We start from the raw sequence: 24,018 nt of genomic DNA, 5'->3' as shown, positions 1-24,018 counted from the left end.
GCAAGTGCTTGTCTTGGGAGCTGGCAGGACATCAGTAGACAATGGGTGCTTCTGATTTCTCCTTCCTACTATAATACCTACCCAATTTTGTGATGGTATTTAATTGAAATAATCTGTCCTTTTTTCAACAAAACATCTAGAGCAGCCCAAGCAAACTCTTGGATGAAACCAATGCACTTCACAATTCTTGTTCTGCATGACATGCCTCCATATGATAGCAATGCTGATGATTATGCATTTTCTTAAGCTCTTCCAGTCCTGCTTTGGGAATTTAAAGTCCGCTTAGGTCTATGGAGATTTGAGTAACAAAACAGAAGGCTACCTACCACACTGTAAAAGCAGTCTTCTCCAAAAGTCAACATCTGTCAGTGTCCCAAGTTTCAGCTCTATCACTTAAGCCTCTAAACTCAGGGTGAGATTTCCAGGGATTGCCCAAGAGATTATAGGGTCTTTTCCCTCTGTTTTGTTTGTAAATGGAGAGAAACAGGGGCTTGGGCATCAGTCTCATCACACATGTCAGTGCTTCTCCCAAGAGGAGTCCATTCGAGTTTCACTAGACTATTAATTCCTGGCATATACCCTTATCGTGTGTCTAAGCTCTCTTACCTGTTTCCTCCCACTTGTCTAACATATATACTTGCAATAAATAGTCAGATATCAAGATAATCAAGTCCAGACCATCACTACTTTGTCACTTGGGCTTGGAGAAGTTTATCCAAGATAAATTGCTTCATGCATTATGTTCATCTCCTAGTACAAGCTGGACCCTTGTACAAGCAGTGGTCCAAGTACAAGCAGTGGTCCAAGTGGTCCAAGTACACAAGGCTGTACTTGGAGTACAAGTACAAGTACTTGTACTCCAAGTACAAGCAGTGGTCCCTACACAAGGCTGTGCTTTCATCTCTCACTCCTCTACTGCCTTAAATTGGAAATACAGAGCTGAAAGGCAATTCCCATGTTAATGTATGCATCAAACCGAATGCATCACATTTCATGTCTCACTTCAGACATGAAACAAATAGGATCTTAAAAGAAAAATGCTTAACACGTTGCATTCACATTCTTTCTCCCCCTCAGTTCATAACTTATCTACAATTACAATATAAAATTGTCAACAAAAAAGATATGAGTATATTCAAGCAGTCTCTGGTGGTTCAATCTATATTTCCCATCACTCAGAACTGTTGGCCAGTTAGAGTCATTGGTTCCTGCACAGTAAATGAGGCTGACACGCAGAATGAGACTACAAAGCAGCCATCATTTATGGTCCAGCCATGTTGTATATACAGCAGAGAACATGGCCTTTCCCCCTCCACTCTAGCAACTTGTTCACCCACAGAGAAGGAAATGTTTACTGTCCGTAATAGGAGCCTGGGTTTTGGCAGTGATCCAGCAGAAAAATAGGGACAGAGGTCTGTAAGATAAAAGAAAAAAATTAAAGTTAATCTGAAACAGGCTTTGTATCTAGAAAAAAACATGCTAAAGGAAATTAAGGAGAAAATCGATAGCTTTAGGGGTTCTTTTGCAACACAAGGCTGCACCTCCGTGGGTAAGGCTGCAGCCACTGAGACACAGGTGAGGTGTCCTCACAGTCCTTCCTACTCAAAGATCACTTCAGATGCACTCAAAATGCCTGCCATCACAGTCACAGCATCTAGAAATTCTGCTGAATGCTGAGGAGTCTAGTATCGAATCACTGAAGGACATGGTACAATTATACCCCCGAAACAACTGGTGGGAACTTTATGTATTTCCTCTCCTAGCTTATTTTTTCAACTTGTCTTCTCTTTTCTAGTCTTTTCATCTTCATCCCTTAGTTCAAGTTTTTAGCATATTTTTTTACAGGAGTTATTGCAATAACCCTGTAAAATGCTTTCTGTTTCTGCTGCAGTCCAACTTATCCTTCACACTAGTACTAGTATAAACCCGGATTTGGCCCTGCTAGTTTCCTGACTAAAGTTCTTGAAGATCTCCCCATTGCCTGCAGCATAAAATCCAGGCCAGAGCATAAAAACCCTTCATAATCTGGCCTGTGCTTATCTCTTCCCACCCCTCAACCTCTCAGATTTTGCAGTGGCTCTGAGCACAATTGCTCCAGGCCTCTGTGTCTTTTCCCATGTGATTATTCTTTAGCTTGGGACACTCTTCTCCTGAGACTCAGCCTGGGTGCCATTTCCTTTAGGAAGCTTTCTCCTACATTTGGAGTAATATGTACCGTGTGTTGCCATGGCATCTGGTTCCCTCCCTTTATCACAACTAATCACATTGCATCCCAACTGTAAACATAATTGTCTGTATCCACCACTAAACAGTAAACATGTGAAGGCAAGGACTATATCCCCAGCATCTGGAAGCACATGCTAGGTATAGGGCAGGTGTTTAACAAATATTCTTTGAATGATTCCACATGCTCTTACTAGGCCAAATTCTTCCTTGGGAATTTTCACATATTTCATGTCTTTAATTTTTCCAGTAACAAATTTAACCCTGTTCTTTTACACAGGATTTGTCCAATTCTTGGAGCATTCTTCAAGTGTAAGGCTGAGGTATAGGTGAACATTATTACATCAGACAATTCAAGGAGAGAGAGTAAGCTGAGATGGGAAGTGGGAGATAGTTAAGAGACAGATAAAAAGGGAGATCTTAAGACTTTACTACTCTGATGTCATAACGACATAGTTCCCTCCTTATTTGACATCCTAGAGGAAAAAAAGAAACATGACATGGTACTATTGTATAGTGTTAACCCTATAATATGTTTACTATTCTACATGTTTTCATGCATTAACTCATTCCATCCTCAAAAACTCTCAAGGAGATCACTACCATCACTATCCTCACTTGACAGATGAGGAAACAGAGGCACAGAGAAATAATTTGTCTAAGGCACCTAGCTAGTAAATGGCACAGTGATCATTATAAACCTAGGCAGTCTGAAACCAAGACACTATGTTCATAACCACTATACTATGTTCTTTTTACATGATGCAGTTCATATGTAGAAGGACAAATATTGGAGCAAGCTATAGCAGTTGCACAGACTCTGATGGCAGATTAGTAGTCAGGGAAGGCTTCACCGAGGAGGTGAGGAATGACCAAGTCTTAGAAGAGCAGGAATTGACCAAGGGGGCAGGAAGTGTAAAAGTATTTTATAAAGAGAGAATGGCATCTGTAAAAGTGAGGAGGATGTGAAGAAGACTCTACCTTCTTGGTATGGAACCATATTTATGGCTATATATCAAGTGAAAGGGAGAGGAGAGAAATAGGAAGACCAAGTTGGGCAGCAGTGTGGGTTGCCTGAATCTACACTCAGTGGGGTTGGCCTAGCTTGCCCAGCAGGAATATGGGGAGAGTCTGCTTTGATAAGACCAGAGTAACCTTGACATGAGTAAGCCTCACCACAAACCTCATCTGGGCACTTCCCAGAGCTTGGGATGCTTGGGAGACACTAAATATAAACTATTAGGGTAAGAAATGTTCATAGACAGCATTTTCCCACTGTGCCCTTTTTATATCAATGAAGACAATGGGGGTCCAAATAGACTAAATGACATAACCAAGGTTGTACAGCTCCTTAGCAGCAGGGTTAAGACTAGAAGCTAAGAGACACAGTATCTTTATTTGAAGAGCTGCTGATCTTGCAGGGAGATAAAGATCAAGTACAGAAACATACTGATATCAAAAAACAGACAAACGAACAGAAGTTATACAACTTAAAATCTAACTGTTGAAGGGTTGACTGAGTAAAAATGGGAACAAGGGAGTCTGGACATCTCCTGGATCACGTTAGTTTTTAAGCAGGTTTTGGTGAGGTGATGGACTTTGGCTGGAGACAAAGAGGGACTGGGAGAGATGAGTTTCTGAATGGAGGAATGTCTTACATACTGTGGTGTGTATATACCCTTTGGGTGGGTTTTATGGGCAGGCAGCTTAATATGGAGGAAAGAGCAGAGCCATGAGAGTCATACAGAAGATCAAGCAGGTAGATTCATCAGCTATGGGAACATGGACAAGTTCCATTATTTGAGTCCAAGTGTTCTCATCTATAAAATGAGGGTAGAAGTTCTTGACACATAGTAGTTATTATAATTTATAGAGTCATTTTGTGACAATGGGTCCCTGGGTCTCCTCTTTTTTTTTTTTTAAATATTCATTGAATAAATTCATGAATGAATAAATGAGTGGGTGAGATTTGTTTCAAGTCCATCTAAGGAATGGAAATGTAGCGCTCACCAGTGGATTCAAGCATGGTCTGCTAAAAGATAACTCACTGTCCCTAATCTCCTCTTGTGTACCTTGCTTAGGAGGAGAAAGGAAAAGAGAAAGAGTTCCCAAGATCCATGAGGGATACAAACTGTCTGATGAACCAAACAGAACAAGGAAGAAGTGTTCCACAGACTTTGGGCACCGATACTTAGCCTTCTGAGAAACACCAGATCCGTGGATGGAAGAGCATTTGATCCTTATATTCTATACCAGGAGCACCTAGAGTTTTACTTCTACTCCAACTACAGGGAAAGAAATCCAGAATCCATGTGTAGAATTTCAAGCCATGCAGTGAGATATTTTCTCTGGTTTAGCTCTGAAACATCTAAATATTGCTCCTGTTATCTGGAAGGCTCCAATCCTAGGTAACCTGATGACTAACCAGAAAACTTGGAAAAGAGATTTCACAGTATAAGATATCATAAAAATCTCAGGGTAGGACAGGACATAATTTCATCCAGTTTAAGGGTTCTAAGACTTGGGGCTTTTAAAACCTAGCAAAATTTCATAAAGCAAAACAAAATAGAAACAAAAATAGGGAATTGACCTAGGGTGGCTGTATTAGTTTGCTAGGGCTACTGTAACAAATTACCACAAACTAGGAGGTTTAAACAACAGAAATTTATTGTCTCAGAGTTCTGTAAGCTAAAAGTCTGAGATCAAGATGTCAGCACATTTGGTTCCTTACGAGGTCTGTGAGACAGAATCTGTTCCATGTCTCTCTCTCAGCTTCTGGTGGTTTGATGGCAATCTTTGGCATTCATTGGCTTATAGGTGACATTCTCTTAGTGTCTTCACCTCATCTTCCCTTTGTATGCATCTGTCTCTGTGTCCAAATTTCCTCCTTTTATAAGGACGCAGTCATTTGGATGACACCGCCCCCCCCCCATGCCTTCAATTTAACTCAGTCATCTGCAAAGCCTCTATTTCCAAATAAGATCCCATTCACAGGTGCTGGGGATTAGGACTTCAACATCTTTTGCAGGGACTAAATTCAACCTACAACAATGGCCAACTAATAATTTACTTAACTAAGGACATTCGGAAAAAAACCCTGCAGTCTACTATCTTCATTACTTCAAAAAGAAGAAAATTTAACACCAAAAATTTTAGGAATGTTATCATCTCACTGCAAAGGGCAGCCTTTCCCAGAAAGAGCAGCTGCAACCTTACATCAGCCAACAAGAGTGCATGGACTGCGTAGCTCCTACTTCCTAATCGTTCTCTGGGTTAATGGGGACTTCGACACAGGTCAGCAGAGATCTGTGGAAGGGTTTCTTTGGCGCATTTGGTCTATTACAACTGCTTGACCACTGCTGAAACTGCCCTGCAACCACCTTAGCCTGAGTTTTGAAACTGTAGTTCTCACATGCAAATGACACAGACTATCAAAATGTACACTGCTCACACTTCTGCACCTGAGATTATATGAGACCTGGTTCCTTTCCTGTTCTCTGTATTTTCTTCCACAAGTATGCTATGGTCTGTTTCTCTGAAACAGAAATTTGTCTTTGTGAAATCTCACTGCCCCTGCAGAGCATTCTAAAACATCTCTGTAGCGTCTGGAATCCATATTTCTTTCAGCTTTGAGTCTCCCTGCCTGGTTTACAAAGTGATGTTGATTTAATCAACCCTTTCATTGGATTTTGGGTGAATGATCTTGAAGTTTTATAGGAGGAGCAGTAACCTTTATTCAAAGGCAATGATTGATCAAAAGCAACCACTTGAATTCTGGGACCGCCCTTCTCTTATGTGGGAGCAGTGACAAGCTTGCTTGAACCTTCAGAATACTAACCACATTAACCTTGGATTGTTAGAGCTGCTATTCATGACTAGCAATTGACCTGCTCAGAAAGCCCTATACATACACAGAGGGTAGACTGTGGACCCTCAAGTAGTTTTCAGAAAAAAGGAAAGGATGGGTAAAGATCATGGCTTATATGTTTTGATCATTTCTCCTATTTGTTATTTCTTTTTCAGGATTCTATCCCCTCACTCTTAGTGCTGTACAAATACTCAAATTTGAAGTGTGAAGAGAAAACCTTTAAAGAGAGGAAAAATAAGGAAATGTTAAAAGTCATGATGTAGGTGAAAAGACTGGACTAGGTGTTTTGACCCCTGTCTCTGCCACTTTATAGCTGCATAATCTAGGGCACAATATTTACTCTCCTTGAGTCTCAGTTTCATCATTTATAAAATGGAATTAATAACATCTACTTCTTAAGGCTGTTGTAAAGATTAATGTATCTCTGTTGGGAAGGGGACTGGGATACAGGGAGGGCTTTCAAGAAGCCAAGAGTAAGTTTAATGTACTTTTGCCTAAAGGTGAGGCTTGACTGACCCAAATGTCACAGAAATTGTGATTCATGATAGCACTCCAAAAAATCTAATACTTTTTTATGAATAGAGCAATTATGGAAGAGATCTTTTGAAAGAAATGATGAGCTTGCCTTCAACAAGAGTAGAAAATAATCAAATATTCTTCATATCAAACAACCAGACGGATACTGTAATGAGTCTAGCTATTCAAGGTCACATAAGAAACTGGGAATTAAAAGTAGTTTTCTGACAGACTTCCAGGATCAAAATGCCATTTGGTATTTAACAGAGTTAAGCTGATGATTATTGCAAAACTACATAAGAAATAAAATTTATCAGGCCCTTCAAAAGGTTACTTTCCATTCTAACCAGAAGCAAAATGCGCTTCTTGGCATTTGTAGTTTCTTTTTGAATAGGGCAAAAGATGTGCATTGGTTTTACTGTTACAAGTGAATTAAAATTTTTTGTTTGAAGAATAAAATTGTTGGGTTGAAGAAACTGTTAAATAGGATTTGGAGAATGTAGAAGATATAATTAAAATATCAGGGAAGCTACCAACAAATGAACTTCTCTGTTGCTTTTATTCCTAGCACCAAATGCACTTTTGACTAGAACATTTGGAGAATTTCACCTTGGCAGCAGTTTTCAAAGGAATTTTCCCTGACTTATTTGAAAAAGTTGTATAATAAAATCTTTTCCATTCACAGAAAAGTCCTGACTCTTCAGGGAAGAGTTCTTAGTCATGTAAAAGCATTTCACGTTCCTTCATGAACACTGACATATGAGCTCAGAGAACTGGGTTCTAATTAAAATAATGGTTTCTCTCTATGATCTTGTCACCTAACTGGGTAAGTCAGATGTTGGCGAAAGTCCTGGTGAGGTAACCTCATCAGGAAATCACAATATCACAGGGAAAGATGTACACTTAACAGAGCAATCAAGACACTACACTACGATTCCCAGCACATTCCCAGACCCTACACCACAATTCCCAGATGTTACTGTCCTGATATCTTTCTCCACACCACTGTCCCACAGCTGAAACAAGAGGCAGTGGCTGAGGGAGAACGCATCATCAGCCTGTTCTAGATTTAAACCACAGCGCTGCCACTTATTCAGCTGCATGACTTTAGAAAGGTCTGCCCTGCTCTGAGCCTCAGCCTCCTCCATACTGTGGGGAAACCAGTATCTACCTCACAAGGATTATTCTAAAATTAAGTTTGGTGACAAGTGTAAGGTGCCTGGCACATAAAAGAGTACCTACGCTCAAACTACGTGAAGAAGACGATGATGTGAGAAGCTGTGGATTTGGAGCTAATAAACTAGATCCAATTAGAGCTGTTTTGTTTTTAGTTTAATTCAAGGTTGTAGCCATCAAGCATAAAAACAAACAAACAAACAGTGGACCTTGTTTGTGCTTTCCAGGAGCCAATCTCCTAACCACAGAAAGCACATAGATGAAATATTATTTAATATATACTGTGGGTATGGTATTAAGTTATCTGAATGTTCTTGCTTCAATGCATGTTGTAATTAGTGGTGGAGGAAGACAGAAGGCAGGGTTACGTTTATCCTTGGAGGGCCTGGTGTAATTTCTATGAGTACATGCACATGATAGACGTACTTTCTCTTGTAGTAGTTTTTCTCTGTGTACTTCTCATTTGAGATGAATGGTACTCGGTGCCAGCCTCGTTAAATAGATGTCAGCAGATAACAGCCACCATTTGCTAAGCTCTCACTCTGTGCCAGGCACTATGAATACACTATCTTGTTTAAACCTCAGAACAAACCTGTGAGGTAGGGTTATTATCAGCATTTTACAGATGAGGAAACACAGGCTTAGAGCAGTTCACTGATATGCCTCAACACTACAACTAATAAGTGACAGAAATGAGATTGAAATGCAGATCTGTCTGCTTCCAGTCTTTTTTCTCCTGAAATTCCGTGTTCTACTATCTCACCTCTATGTACTTCACACTAGAGGCCATAGAGTAAGTGTTCCAAAATATTTATTCGTGATTGATTATAAAGAAATAAGTTGCTAGCCTAAAGGAAGCCCTTTCAAAATTGACTCAGGCCTATTTTGGATTTCCTTTTCCCAGTTAGCTGGGATTTCATAGCGAAAATTTTGTTGATTTGCTGCATTCCCACTTTTAAATGCAGCTTCAAATTTCTTTGTCTAAGACTCACAGAACATGGCCCTTTTACCCGATTCTCCATACTATATAAAGCATTTGCTAAGCTTGTTAGGACCTTCTGGGATCTCCCCTAATGATCTGACATTGGCATAATTTTGCAATCTTCCCTTCCTTAGGTTATGAGTAAGGTTGCAAGAAAGACCACGCTATTTTTATGATTTTTGTTGTTAGAGAAAAAGAATGTTATGCAAGTCTGCAAGCTCTAAAAGCCAAATATCCCTGGTGGCACAGTGGTTAAGAGTCCACCTGCCAATGCAGGTGACACGGGTTTGAGCCCTGGTCCAGGAAGATCCTACATGCCACGGAGCAACTAAGCCCATGCACCCCAACTACTGAGCCTGCTCTCTAGAGCCCGCGAGAGCCACAACTACTGAAACCCGTGCGCCTAGAGCCCGTGCTCTGCAGCAAGAGAAGCCATTGCAATGAGAAGCCCGCGCACCACAACGAAGAGTAGCCACCGCTTGCTGCAACTAGAGAAAGCCTGCACACAGCAACGAAGACCCATCGCAGCCAAAAAATAAATAAGTAAATAAATTTATTTTTAAAAAAAGAAACCAAGCCAAATAGATCAAGAACACAGTTCCAGCCCTAAAGGGCATCTGATCTAAAACCACAAATGGATGTAACATGGCACTGACTTGCTTTCCTCAAGCGGTTGCAGACATCATTTGACATCACCATATTTTAAAACTGGAGGGGCTTTTTTCTTTCTTTTTTTTTTCAATGTATTTTATTTTATATTTCATTTTATGGCTGTACTGCTTGGCATGCAGTATCTTAGTTCCCCGACCAGGAATCGAACCTGGGACCCCTGTACTGGAAGCATGGAGTCCTAACCACTGGACTGCCAGGGAAGATTCACTTTTATCAGTTAGAATAAGCGAGAGAGAAAAAAGAATCTCTACAAAGGGTAGCAAGGAGGGAGGGAAGGAGCAGTGTTTGAAGTGTTAAGCCTTTAAAATTTATTGAAATATTTCTGGCTGTTTTATCAATATTTAACTGTCAGTCTGAGGTCGACATCTCCATTCATGGCTGAGTGTGTTTATATCAAATGGGAATACAGGAAATGCATACCAAAATCAAATAGAAATAATTTTGGATTATTGTTCCTTTATTCTTTCATTAAGCAATCATTGATCGAGTGCCTGTGTGATGAATGATAGTCCCTGCCTGCTAGAAACTCATGGTCTAGGGTCAGAAGTAGACAAAGATGGAGTGGGGTAAGTGGGATATGATAGTGGCATTGCCGGTTGTACGTGAATTCCAGAGTGTCACCTAATCCTACCTGGTAGGAAGTGTGTCAGGGAAGCCCCTCCCGGAGAAGATAAAGGGGAATTTTGCAAGATGAGAAGTCACTGCGGCAAAGAAGCAGGTTCCAGAGAGAATAGCTTGCAGATGTGTTTGAAGAAAGTAAGAGGGCTTTAAGTTTGAACTTTGCCTTAAGAAGAATGATTGAGAGATTATTACTCGGAACATGATAAAACCATTTTCTCTTGTAGCAACATGGAGATTAGGTCAGGGAAGGCTATGTGTGAGAAGGAGAGCCGGCAGTTAAAGTAAGAAAAAAATATTTGTCAGGGAGGATGGATATTTAAGTGATGCAATTGGTAAAATGGCATAAATGGCTGGGAAATGATTAGATGGACCTGACAGCTAAGTAGATGATAGTGCCATTTACCAAGATACCATGTATAAGAGAGAGTTTGCAAGGGATGGCACTCAAGATGGATTGTAGCATGAATTAATAGGCCAATATTTGTGTTACAGTGTTATGTCTACTTCTTTCATCCTTAAGTATATTGTAGAGGTTAGAAGCATGATTTGGGGGATCTTTTCAGATCTCAAATCTACCACTTACTGGCTTCTGATCCTAAGAAGACCACTTACATTCTATAAGCCTCAGTGTTCTCATTGGTAAAATGATGATAAGAATACTTATGTCACAGGGATGTCATAAGAAACGGTTAAAAGAGAAAATTCACACAGAGTGCCTTCAAGTGAGTGTTGAAGAATAATAATGCCAGTTATTATTACTACTCTTGCTATTTATTGTCCATGAATGTTCACTGAATGCAGGGTCTACATTTGTTTCCTTTGACTTTGTGCCCCCCAAGTGCCTTCTCTAGTGGTCTGTATGTAATTGTCCATCAGGAAATAATTGCTGAATTGAAATGGTGGAACATGGAAGCACCAAATGAAGTTTCTGAAAGAGATGGAGAAGGATTCATGCGTGTTTAATGCACAACAAATTCAGGTAAATGTCACACAGTAAAGGTCAAGAGTGACATTTGGGGATGAAGGACAGGAAAAGAGCAATGGTATTAATGAAGTGAAATGGAAGGTGGCTCCTAACAGTAAAGAAAGCAAACTGATCCAAGGGAAGGGGCCTCAGAAGGAGTCCTCCCAGACTAACTCAAGAGGAGTTAGTGACTTGATGTTTTTCTTTCTCAGCTCAAGGATCTACCAAGACATCACATCAGAAATCATCTAACATATTACTTCTAGAAGAAAACCACAAGGCATAAACCTTATAAAAAGAATCATATGCCAGCCTAGAATAGAAACCTATTCTGAACACTGATATATTGTTCAGTTGGCATCATGACTCTTGTTTTATTTTTCTTTTAGTAATTTAATCTTTTCTGAATGTGAGCCATTTTAAACTTTATATATAAATTAAAAAATTAAAATAATTGCTTTTGCATCTTCAAACTAAACTTATCCAGAAGAGAAATAAAATAATTATATTTATTATTAACAGAACATAAATAAAGTATAAACCAACAAGGTGGAGCACAACCTTAAGTGGAAATTCTCTTGGTGCACTGGATTTAGATTTGGGGGGTTAAGGTGCATGTTGCAGAGGGGCGATTTAGCATAGATCTAGCTATAATAGGTCAGCAGTATGTAAATCTAAGACAAGGTGGCCTGAAAAGGGGGGAAAACTTCTTTAACACCAGATGAATTCAGCAGCTTTCAAACACTTTATCTTCTAACAAACCTCCCAAACTCTTGCAGTGCATGACCACCCACTCTAACCCAGGGCAGCTGCAAATTGTCACACTGTTCATAGCACAAGGTTGCCAGGCAGAAGAGAGGGAAGGGATCCCTAAGAAAGAAGGATCTTTGCCTCCTTTGCACAAATGCATGGGTAAATAACAGCCTGGCTATATCTCATGCTCCACATTGTCTTTCCATAAAAAAAAAAAAAAAAAATCCCCCAATACACAAATCAAGGCCTCGTTTCTCACTACAGAATGGCACACTCTATGATGAATTTTAAAAGCCTCTCAGATGCGTTTAAAAGCCTGGTCGGATGACTGGAAAATGAGGATCGATGTAGGTACATTTGGTGTTCCTGAGCCTCCCTGTCCCTCTCTGTGGTTCTCTATAGCATATATTATTTATCCTTTACAGAGTGGGTTTTCAGAGTCTTTAGATCTGCCTGAGACTATAAAAGTCTATCTCCTTGGTGCCTTTCATGCCCGTCAGCTGTCTCCCGCAATATGACCATCCCTGCTGCTTTTCCTGCTTGGTCGGTGGGCTTGTTGGGACTGTTCTCTGTCTCCCAGAAACTCAGCTTGGAGAAAGGCCAGGGTACTGCTTGCCAGCGTACATGGTACAGCTCTGCTGATTTTCAAAGCGTCAACACCCGCAGCTTTGCATGCTTTGATTACCACCAGAAAGAAAGAGAGACGGAGACAGTGTTGTTGCTTCATTGCTTTCCAACCAGAATTAAATCCCATGAAACTGTCTGTTCCCACCCTTATTTTGAGTTCCTCAGAGAGTTCTAAATAGAATCTTATATCCAAACATAATGGAAGAAAGAAAATATTTCTTTGCTCTTGTTTACATAATCGTCTATAGTTCGTGTTTGAATATGAGTTTTGGCGTATTATGAAACCCAGCAAAGAAACCACCCAACTAGGAAATAGTAGCTGATGTAAATCAGGCAACTCATATGTAAAACAGATTTTTAAAATATGCTTTATTTTCTCTAATGCACCGTAGAGAAGATACCAAGGATTTGGAAATTTTAAAACAGAGAGAAATTATTTAGAGGCTTCATTGAAAAATAAGTATCAAGTTTCAACAAACAAAATCTCATATAGAGAACCTCGAACTGAACCGAAAGGAAGCCAACTTGTTACTTCCACAGCATAAGAAATATCAAGAGGTATGGATTTAGAAATGTAAGACTCACCTTCCCCCTCATCTACCCCACCACCAAAGGGGGAAAAAAAAAAAGATGCTGCTTAACAATGACAAAATATATATTTGGGTTAAAAGAATTATAATAATTATGATACACAGAATGATCAGCAAAAGGGCTTGGAGATCAAAGCCAACCACAACCTGGAGCTTTAGCAATTAAACATCTATACCAAGTCATGTGTGACAAACCAGGAAGGAATATATTTACTAAATTCTCCACTTTTAGATTGCAGTGCTCTGTAGAATTCTAACAGAAATGAAGAAAGATCTGAAGGTTATTAGAGTTTATATAAATGCCCTTTCCCCATTTCAGGTGGTCTTGAGCTCTCACCATTAGCATTTTAGAGGGACTCTTAACACCATGTTGCAAGCCTTCTCTTCGTGTCCATGGAGAAAATAGTAAGCTACTTTTCCAAGACTTTCAGATTCCTCATTATCTGTCCCAAACTATCTTCCTAGTTTCATCTTCAGGACCCTCATTCTCACACCCTTATGCTCCAGCTTTCCCCCTTGTTAACGTATTCTTCCTCTTCCACCTCAGTAGCAAGAAGTATTTAAGAAATTGGATTCTGGGGTTAGACAAACCAGGATCCAAGGGTCAGCTCTGCCATATGCTCAGAGTATGACTGTGGAAGTCATTTCAGTCATTAATGAATTCATAAATTCAGCAATATTTATTGAGCCTCTAGTGTGTGCCAGGCTTTGTGCTCCACACTGGGGAAAGAGTAAAAAAATAGTGCACAATCCCTGTCCTCATGAGGTCTTTATTCTAGTTGGGAGAGACAGAAAATGTGTGATACATGTCATGATGAAAAACAAAGCTGGGTCCGGATGGGTGTGGAGAAGAGAGAGGCTTGTGTTGTCCACAGGCTGGTCAAGGAAGGCTTTTCTGATAAGATGACCTTTGAACAGAAACCTGAATGAAGGAGGAAGTGAGGCTTGCGGATATCTGAAAGACAGTGTTCCAGGCAGAGGGATGAGCAAGGAGCATTCTTACTGTATTTGAGGAGCAGCAAAGAGGGGGAAAGATGGCTGTCGGGTGGTGGATCCAGGAGACAGTGGTAGGAAATGATGTCACAGAGGAGTGAGGGCAAAAAAACGTAGGATCTTGAAAGCCGTGATAAAAAACCTTGTGTTTTAATGCATGTGAGGTGGGAAGTTGTTGGAAAGTTTGTTCAGAGCACTGACATTATCTGATTCATGTTTTTAAAAGATCACAAAATGACTGGGTATAAAGCAATGGCAGAAGCAGACAGACCAGTTAAAAGACTTCTGCAAGAGTTTGAGAGAGAGAGATGAGAAGGGCTTTGATTGGAATAGTAGTGGAGGAAGTGATGCTCTATGGTAGGATGACTCCAGTATCCTCTTCAGGGATTACTCGTCACTGTCATCATATCGCCCATCAAATGAAGTTGCTGTGACGATTATATGAGGTTCATTAGTGTAAAGTGCTTAGGGCAGTTCTTGGCACATAGGAAACGGTTAACAAAAAGACAGTGTTATTTTTACTATCAGGCTCAGCAGAAATGTCACCTCTTTGAAGGCTCCCTCACTACTTACTTCCACCCACCCTCATTGCCAGTACAATCCTTCTCTTGGTTTGCCCTGCATATTGTATACACCATTGCAAGAGTATTTATCATAGCATGTACCCTTGTATTTATGCTTTTCTTTCTCACTAGAATGTGGGCTTGAGGAAGAGGGTGACTATGCCTTATTCTTGGGCCCTCAGAGTCTAACACACCAAAGTTTCTAAATACAAGATTGTTGAATAGGTGAGTTTAAATCCTACCTGCTCCGTGAAGTTTTCTCAACTTACCCTCACCTGTACCTCCACTTATTACTTGGACCAGTCATATCACTTAACATGTATCACTTAACCTATATTATTTTGTACACAAAATTATTAAATATTTTACATTTATACCTTGATTCCAACTAAATCATAAAGTCTTATCGAACAGAAATTGTATCTTTTATTCTTTGTATGTCTCGGGGTACTATGTACATTCATGGATCAATTATTATTGTGTTAAAAGAAAAGCTTAGTAAGTAAAGACACAGATTGACTTAAGAATGATTTGATAGAAAGGGTATTACATATTTTTGATGTACTGAGTGAGTGATGTTGTTAGAATATAACTATTATTGGTTCAGAGAAACCAGAGTTTACCCCAGAAGCACAAGCTAGAGAAATTTTAGAATGCTTTCAGAGTCACAGGGAAAATAGAGGGACATTTCAGCACTCAAGACTTTTCATAAAAGCTTAGCTTTTTCCTGGTTGTTAAAGATACCAATAGAAAGAGTCTGACTCTAGAATCAGATAGATTTGGGCTCTGGTATTTTCAGAAGGAAAATGATGTTGAAACAGACAAAATAATGAAAGATACACAGAATTCAATGGAATGCCATTGTAATATCTAGAAGAGTTGTGTAAGAATATAACAAGAACGGTAAGAATACAACAAATAAGAGGGGATCTTCCTCAAGTTCCTACCTACAGGAACTTAGAAACTTGATGGAGTTTCTGTAGGTAGTAAGACATATAAGTACCTCAGCTGGCAAATTCTGTGCAAAATTCTATCAAGGGATGTAGCAGCTTGAGGGGGTCGGGCGCCGAATCTCTGTGACTGGACAGAAGAATCAGGTATGTAGAGCTTGAACTTGAAGGACACAGGTGGTAAGACCATCCCAGTTGGAGGGTGTATTAGTTTTTTAATCACTGCAAACTTAGCAACTTAAAACAGCACAAATTTATTACCTCATCGTTCCTGGGCAGGGAATCTCGGTATGGTAGCTGGATCCTCTGCTCAGGATCACGAGGATCATCACGATGATCTGAAACCGAAATCACGATGTCATCCAGGGCTGTGATCTCATCTGAGGCTTGAGCATACTGAGGCTTGGCCTCTTCCAAGGACAGCAGGAGGGTACCCTCACTGCTTCTTGTCTCCTTTGAGGCTCACCTGGAAAGGTCAGGCCCACTCAGGAAATTTTTTTCCCATTTGATAAACTCAAATTCATTACATCTGGAAATTAATTACATCTGGGAAATTCCTTTTGCCATATAACATAACAATCACAGAAGTGATAGCCCATCATATTCACATGTTCTACCCATACTCAAGGAGAGAGGATTATATAGGTCGTGTACACCAGGGGGCTGAAATTCTTTTTTTTTTTTTTTTTTTTTGCGGTATGCGGGCCTCTCTCTGTTGTGGCCTCTCCGTTGCGGAGCCCAGGCTCCAGACGCGCAGGCTCAGCGGCCATGGCTCACGGGCGCAGCCGCTCTGCGGCATGTGGGATCTTCCCGGACCGGGGCACGAACCCGTGTCCCCTGCATCGGCAGGCGGACTCTCAACCACTGCGCCACCAGGGAAGCCCGGGGGGCTGAAATCTTGGAACCCATCTCAGAAGGCTGTCTACCTACCACAGAGAACAGTGACTGAGGGAAATGGAACTCAGTATGTCCCAACGACATTGCTGATAAGGGTCCAGTCATGTCGAGTTAGTAATTCTGTTTTTTTAAGAAACCCCAGCAAACTAGAAGGCAACCCCAAGAATTACTTAGGAAAGTAACATCAAAATTATTGGGGATGATAGAATTGTGTCCTTATCTTTTAATAATGGCATAGTTTAGTATTATGTATAAAAATACCAAAATATAAAAATCAGTGGTAAAATATCTGAATTTAAGAATCTGTGCTTATTCTGAATTTTAATTATTTATACTATTTACAAAAATTAGGCCTATTAGAGGAACAAGTCAACCTTGCAATTTCAAATAAAATAAGTAATTGAGTCATTGCTTTAGACCTGAAATTTCAGGTTGAAATCTTACTTGGAACATTTAAGAGAATTTAAAGTTCACCAGATCTATAAATTTAATTTATTAGATTTATAAGAATTACTTAAGTTCTTGGGAAGTTTGTTAAGTCATGTGATTAATGTACTTTAAAAAAAAGGAAATAAAGATATATTACTTTAATAAATGAGGCTAAATATTCAAGAAATTTAATTAGGTTATGAAATCTTCCTTCAAAATAATTATAAAATTTGTTAGATTTATGAATGGATTCATAAAATTTATAAACATACAAGCTTAAGAAAGACAAGGGTTTCAAATGAATTGAATACCAATTTTGCACCAAAATAACCTTGAATAGTTCTTTTCTAGGCATAAAAATTGCCCTCAAGAACATAAAAATACTCATGTGTAACAAGTTTCAACCCTGCTATTTTGTATGACCTTTGTCAAGTCACCTAACTTCTCTTAGCTTCACTTTCTCATTTGCAACATGGGGTCAGAATATTAACTTGCAGGGCGGTCCTAAAGAGTGAAAGAGATATTTTGCACAAAGTGCTTGACACATTTAGGATCTCAATAATGAGAACTTAAAGAAAAGAAAAAAAAAAAATCCAGTTCTTTTCCTAAACATAAGGGCAGAGGCTTTGTTTATCGTCCATCCAGGCCACCTTCACTTTGAAGTTCAATCCTCCAAAACCCTCTTAGATAACAATTTGTTTCGTTTCCAGGCACAAATTATGCTTAAAAGATTAATTTTAATGCCAGAGGCAGTATAGTTGCTTAACCACAGGGGAGGCTGACCACACCCATTAGATCCTCCCCAGAAAGCGGCTGCAGGAAAGCAGCAGCAAACCAGTGTCCCATTTCAGTCCTTAACACTCGAGGCACAGAGGACACAGAGTAAGCATCAGGCTTTATGCAGCCAGCGTTTCTGTGCCAGTATCTGGGGCCAAATACCGGAATGGGATTTAAAACACTAGGGGAAGGGAGAATTTAGTATTCCCTCTAGGCTAATAGTCGCCTGGTGAAATGTCACTGTATTTGTGTCAGAGGGAGCAGAGGAATGCATTCCTGTCTGGGCTGAGTGCACACAGAAAACCCAGAGGAGAGCAGACCCAATCATTCCACAAGACTTAAGAGTGTATTGTGGTTAATATAGATCAATCCACTTTTCCCGAGTGCTTATATTTGGAAAATGGAAATGTGGTTTCCAAGAAAAAAAGTGTAAAATGAACTATTCTGAGCGCTTATACAAATCTTTAAATGTGTCTAACTTTTTGAAAAACTGCAATGAATTTTGATGGTAATTCTGGAGGGGAGCAAACTCAAATATAGAAAAGTATGTGTGAAAGACAGAGAGAGACGGAGACAGAGATGGAAAGGAGGAATGGAGAAATAGAGAGTCTCAGAGAAAGAAAACAGAGGGACAGATTCCCAGAGAAGCTGTTAGATAAGACCCAGACACAGAGAAAACAAACAAGAAGACATGATATTGAAACACAGAGAGGCCTAACACTGAAAACTGAAGGGACAATAAGGCAAGACTCGGAAGAAAAGATATTTTGTCAACAAAAAATTAATTAGTCGTAGATTGAAAAAATGGAAAATTTTGTTCAAGCCAAGTTGAAGATTATAACCCAGGAACAGACTCTCAGAAAACTCCGAGAACTGTTCCACCCATTAGATGTCAAAGCAGGGTCATACAATGTTTTGAAACAGAGGACTATACGTTAACTGACATATTATTGACAGTTGACACAATCCAGGTCTCCACGTACAACACGAGTAGTGAGTGCGTCATGGGTCATTGTGGCCCCTTACAAGATTATGCAGGAAGGTTATCTCCTCAGGAGTTATCTTGTGATGCTAGGAGAATACTGCTCTTTATGGTTGAGCAGGTATTTCTGCCTATGGGGAGGTTTGGTCGATGCATGATGGAGATACACAATGCACAGTAGAGGGGAGAGAGGAGGCCAAAGGGCAGAGAAAATTTTTTTATGTTCAAATTTTCTTTGACTTGCCTTAGAATACGAATTTTTATTTCATCAATATATAATTTTCAAGGATCCAAGGAAGCAGCCAGAGGACCAGGGGAGAAAAAAGAGAGAGGAAGATACCACAGGGCAACATTCAATTAGGTCAATATTTATTGTATGCCCACAGGGAACATGGCAACCTCCTGGAACTAAAGTGGAAATGAATTTAATTCTCCCCTGTTCTGAAGGGTGGGCAAGTTCAAGTCTGTGGAGCCACCTGGGGCTGAGGAGAGAGTACGTGCAGATCCATACTGTGCTCTGCTTCCAGCTGGCTGGCCTGCAATTCTCTGCCTCCAGGGCGGTCCTGCAACCTGCTCTTCCCTCAACTCCATGTGCTTTGTGTCCCCCTAGAGGGGTGGGATAAGGAGGGTGGGAGGGAGACACAAGAGGGAGGGGATATGGGGATATACGTAGGCATAGAGCTGATTCACTTTGTTATACAGCAGAAACTAACACAACACTGTAAAGCAATTATACTCCAATAAAGATGTTTAAAAAATAAATAAATAACCCCCCCCAAAAAAATCTAAAGAGAGACAAAGATGAAAGCGTTATATACTTTTTGTTGTTGTTGTTGTCCTTGTAATATCAGGTCTAAAACAAGTGTTACTTAGTAGTGACACCATATTTCTCAAACATAAAAATTTGCAATCTAGATATTTAAAAATAAAAAAATCTTTAAAAATTTTTAAAAGACTGAATCAGAGACCACTTTCATTAGGCTCCCCTCCAAACACACAAAATGTTCTGACATATAATGTGCAGTATTTTTAAAACAAATCTCTCTTTATTTCAAAAAATTCAGCCAAGAAATATTTCTTAGGAATGTCAGAGTACACAGACACATATCTGATCAAAATGTCTCTGAAAGACCTGCAGAAAGGGAAATGTAGTTTGTTATATGACTCATGGTGTCCGTAAGACAAAAAGAAACCAGAGGTTTAGAAGAAATACAACTATTCCTACCAGGGGGATCTATAAAATAGACTGGCAAGGGAAGGATGCAATCATCAAAACTCACTATACCTCACCAGGGAATCCACACACGTTCAACCACCTCATCTGATAAATCCAAAAGAAAGAATATGCATGGCAAAATAATTTATGGGAATACTAGCTTACCTTTATTCTTCTTATACTTTCCTACCTTACAGCCAGACCTCTGTGATTGTTGCAGAGTGGAAAATAGAAGATGCTTAAAATAAATGGTTCTTTGTGTCATGTAAAAGTGAGAACTATTAAAGTTGAAGAAACTATGCTACTGGAGGATAAGAGTAGAGAGAGTAACTTTGAGGAACTCAGGAAGAGGGAGCTATGTCTCCCAGACCAAAAAATGGGTCAAAGTCAGGACCCATGCGTTGTTCCAATAGCAAAAGTAGGATTCTAAGGAGGTGGCACATGATGGTGGGAATGTCCTCTTGATGTGCCAGGAGAGTGGCACCCTGGGCACCAGAGTTCCAAACTTTACCAAAGATCCTGCACCTTGAATGTGAGATGGAGCATGAGAGTGGCCTCGTCAGAAGGATCAGATCACAGAGTCTGGAGCACTGGGAATCTCAATGGTACCCAGTGGACCAACAGCCAATGACTGCTTGTCACATGATGTGATGCTACCTACCACTAACTCTAGGACCTCAGCACAATGCCATGGTGCGATGAGTCCCAATAGTGACTGCAATTGAATTTTCTACCACCCTGACAAAATAGGCTTAGAGAACAATTTTAATTGATGTTATAAAAATAAATAAATGAGATACTTTATATGTACCTGTGTTCATGGTCTGAATGTCATAACTGCCACACAAACTTTGAAATCACATAGAACTAGGACTGAACAATCCTTGGGCACCTTACTTAATTTCTCCAAGTCTCTATTCTCACCATCTGCAGAAAGGAGATAAAAGTAGAACTTAATTCATAAGGTACTATAAGTAGTGAAGATGTAAAGTTCAGTGCCTGGAACATAGTGTTCAATAATGGTTGTTACTTATATTCAGTTTGAAAAATGAATCTATGAGAAGTGAGACACAAAGCTTTCAGCCATTCACAAACACAACCATTGCAAAGACAGAAACATCACCAGTTATGCACACTGTTTGCCAGATAAAAATAAATTATTTATAGTTCTTCAAGAGATATACCACTATCCCTTGCAGGAAGGATGTGAGAATATGGCCAAGAAAAACACAAACCATCTCCCACAATATGGGGCCACTCAGATCAACATGTCTAATAAACCTCAAACCCAAGGGGAAGAACAATAGAGAAGCAATTCAAAGTACTTAACACAGCGATGGCTTTTAACAAGTCAACTGCCACCCTTATCCTCCTTTTTCCCCTCCCTTCCTTCAACACAACCACATCTGGGCTAAAGATATTTATAATTCTCTGGTGACTAACTGTAACAAAACTTTAACAAACAGGCTGGTAAACTTGATAAAAGTACCTTAATATGACAGATACACTGCTCAAATGGAATGTGGGAGGGGAGAGCATACTTTAATTTTTGGTAAGCTAAAATAGCACCTTAAAAATGGATGACTCCACACAGGCATTTAACAGTAGAGCTAATTTCAGGTCAGGTACGCCACCTGCCTATCAGGTAAGCGGGTTCGCATTCGCATTAGATTTCTTTTTTTTTTAAGTAATTAATTAATTAATTTATTTTTGGCTGTGTTGGGTCTTTGTTGCATTGTGCGGGCTTCTCATTGTCGTGGCTTCTCTTGTTGCGGAGCACGGGCTCTAGGCGCACAGGCTTCAGTGGTTGTGGCATGTGGGCTCAGTAGTTGTGGCTTGCGGGTTCTAGAGATCAGGCTCAGTAGTTGTGACGCACGGACTTTGTTGCTCCGCGGCATGTGGGATCTTCCCAGGCCAGGGCTCAAACCTGTGTCCCTTGCATTGGCAGGCAGATTGTTAACCACTGCGCCACCAGGGAAGCCCCTCACATTAGATTTCTCATTAGAAATCTTAGCATGATTTTAGGGTCTCTTGGTTCTTGCTTTCCTCTATCTTGCCAAATCATTTGGAACTAATCACCGGTCTCAGGTCTGTTGCTCAGTGGCCCATGATGGAAAAAATCATGATTTAACAATTCAGCAAACATTTCTTGAGCCTTTGCTATAAACCTGGTAGCAATGACACAGAGATGGACCAGAGTCCCTGCTGCAGCCCCATCTCAAAACCACGGCACAGCCTTTGCCAGTTTCTAACAAGGCCACTTAGTCCTGCCCACCACCTGAGCCACTTCCTGTGGCTCCAGCCACCTCCAAGTATGGCTTGGTATTTTTGCCTTCCTGTGTGACTACAAGGCAGCTATGACTCAAGGTTTCTGCACTCGTGAGGATCAGCCTTCTCCAGAAAAGAGAAACTCAAGCGTGAGTCTCCTCCAGTGATTCTATTTTGTAGAATAAGGCTTTCACTTTAGCTCCGATTTCAGTTCTTGTTCTAAAAGTCCTCATGTTTCTCTAGACTGTTCTTAGGAGGAGTCTGCCTAACTGACAGTTCTGTTTCCCTGGGGATGGAAATTATTATCCAGAACACAACCTTGGGGGCTGTGATCCTGTGACCTACAGACAGACTTCCCTATGGACACCCTTTGGGATTTCTGAAGTCCACTTATCCATTACCTTGTGCCCAACTCCAGGGAACTGAGCTGCAAAAAGTTAAGCCATCCAAACCCCAAGGATAGATACTTAGGCAGCTAGTATTCATTGCGTAAGGGAATAAAACATTCATTCATTCATGCATTGAGTATTTAATAAGTGCACGTTTGGGTCAGACACTATGTCAGATGCTGGAGCTATGGAGACAGGAGGAAGTAAACCCTATTATCGGGGGGACATAGTCTCAAAGGGAAAACAAAGAGAAAGCAAACAATTATAAAGATGCAAAGGCCTAGTATATCCACGGTACAAGAACCTTATATGTTTTGCGTAGGAGTTTGACCTTTCTCTTACAGGCCCCAAATGGCAAATGGAATTCATCTTGAGGGCTTGCTGGCTCTTGCCTGTCATGGTATTCAGTAAAGTCTATTACAGACAAGGAGGAGAGGACTGTGACACAAATGCTGCCTATTTACAGTATAAGCATAGACGAGCCACTGAGGAGTTTTGTTAATTTGGAGAATAATGTGTCTAAAAGTTTCTTTCTGGGACTTCCCTGGTGGTCCAGTAGTTAAGACTCCGACATTCCACTGCAGGGGTCATGGGTTTGATCCCTGGTCAGGGAACTAAGATCCCACATGCAGCCTAAAAATAAATAACTATGTAAATAAAATTTAAAAAATAAAAAAAAGTTTCTTTCTTGCCACCCCAGTTGGGAAACCTTCTTTAGGACCTAGCCTGGCCTCATGAGCATATCTTGTGACCATGAAAGTTCCTTTATCTTTCCAGCCATTTTTTATTACAAGCAAACAGCCTGTAGGTTCTGAATTGTGATACCTGCCCTTGAGGAGAAAGTATAAACTGGAAGAGAGGAAAAAGAGAACAAATAAATATGAATAGTATAATAAATGCCAGTAAAGTTACAGTCTTCAAATATAGAGAAGGAAGAACAGCAAAATCTACCTGATGGTAGGAAAACTTTTCATGGAGGAGATTATAAAAGATCCTTACCTGACAAGTGGGAGTCTGAGAGGTGGGGAAGTCTACTTACAGATGAAGAAACAGCCTGAGCTAATAGCATGTGATGTGTGAGTCAACAGTCTATTCAGTGAACAGCAAAACGGCTTGGTACTGCCAGGGTGGTGGAGGACCACGGCCAGTGGCAGACATACAACAACAAGGGCAGTTTGGGCAATAGTGCAGGGCCTTCTATAATGTGCTAAGAAGAGTTGACTGGAATAGAGCTGTTTCTTAGACACACCTGAGGAGGTAAGGAGAATACATTGCAAGTTAGAGAAACTAGATAGAAACCTAGTGAGGCATTCAGCACAAAGAAATCGAGGCAGAAATAAGGGCTAAAAAGAGCATCGACCCTCTGTCCTCCTGCCTGGGTGAAATACAGAAGTCCAGGTTTGAGTCCTGGTGCCTTCACAAACAGCCCCGATCCTTTGTCTCAGGCTGTGGAAACACCTCCAGCACCTCCAGTCTGATCGAGCTGCCAGTGCCCTCTAGCGGTAGCCCATTTGATGGCCAGATGACAAAAACCATCCAATTCCTCACCCAAGTACCTGCCA

The 24,018-nt window shown here is 40.3% G+C and overlaps 1 long non-coding RNA gene across 1 annotated transcript; it reads right to left on the bottom strand.

Moving 5' to 3' along the window:
* Positions 1 to 1,267: 1,267 nt before the first annotated feature.
* LOC116749413 lies at positions 1,268 to 23,490 on the bottom strand. Its single transcript, XR_004348607.1, has 3 exons — positions 23,456 to 23,490; positions 15,760 to 15,836; positions 1,268 to 1,414 (listed from the first exon to the last, which is right to left on the bottom strand). It is a non-coding gene; the product is annotated as an uncharacterized LOC116749413 (long non-coding RNA).
* Between the last annotated feature and the right edge of the window lie 528 nt (positions 23,491 to 24,018).

Source organism: Phocoena sinus, chromosome 1 (genome assembly GCF_008692025.1).
Source record: "Phocoena sinus isolate mPhoSin1 chromosome 1, mPhoSin1.pri, whole genome shotgun sequence".
Lineage (NCBI taxonomy): Eukaryota > Metazoa > Chordata > Mammalia > Artiodactyla > Phocoenidae > Phocoena > Phocoena sinus.
Note: the sequence above shows the minus strand (reverse complement) of the source record. Positions and strands in the feature narration are given on the sequence as shown.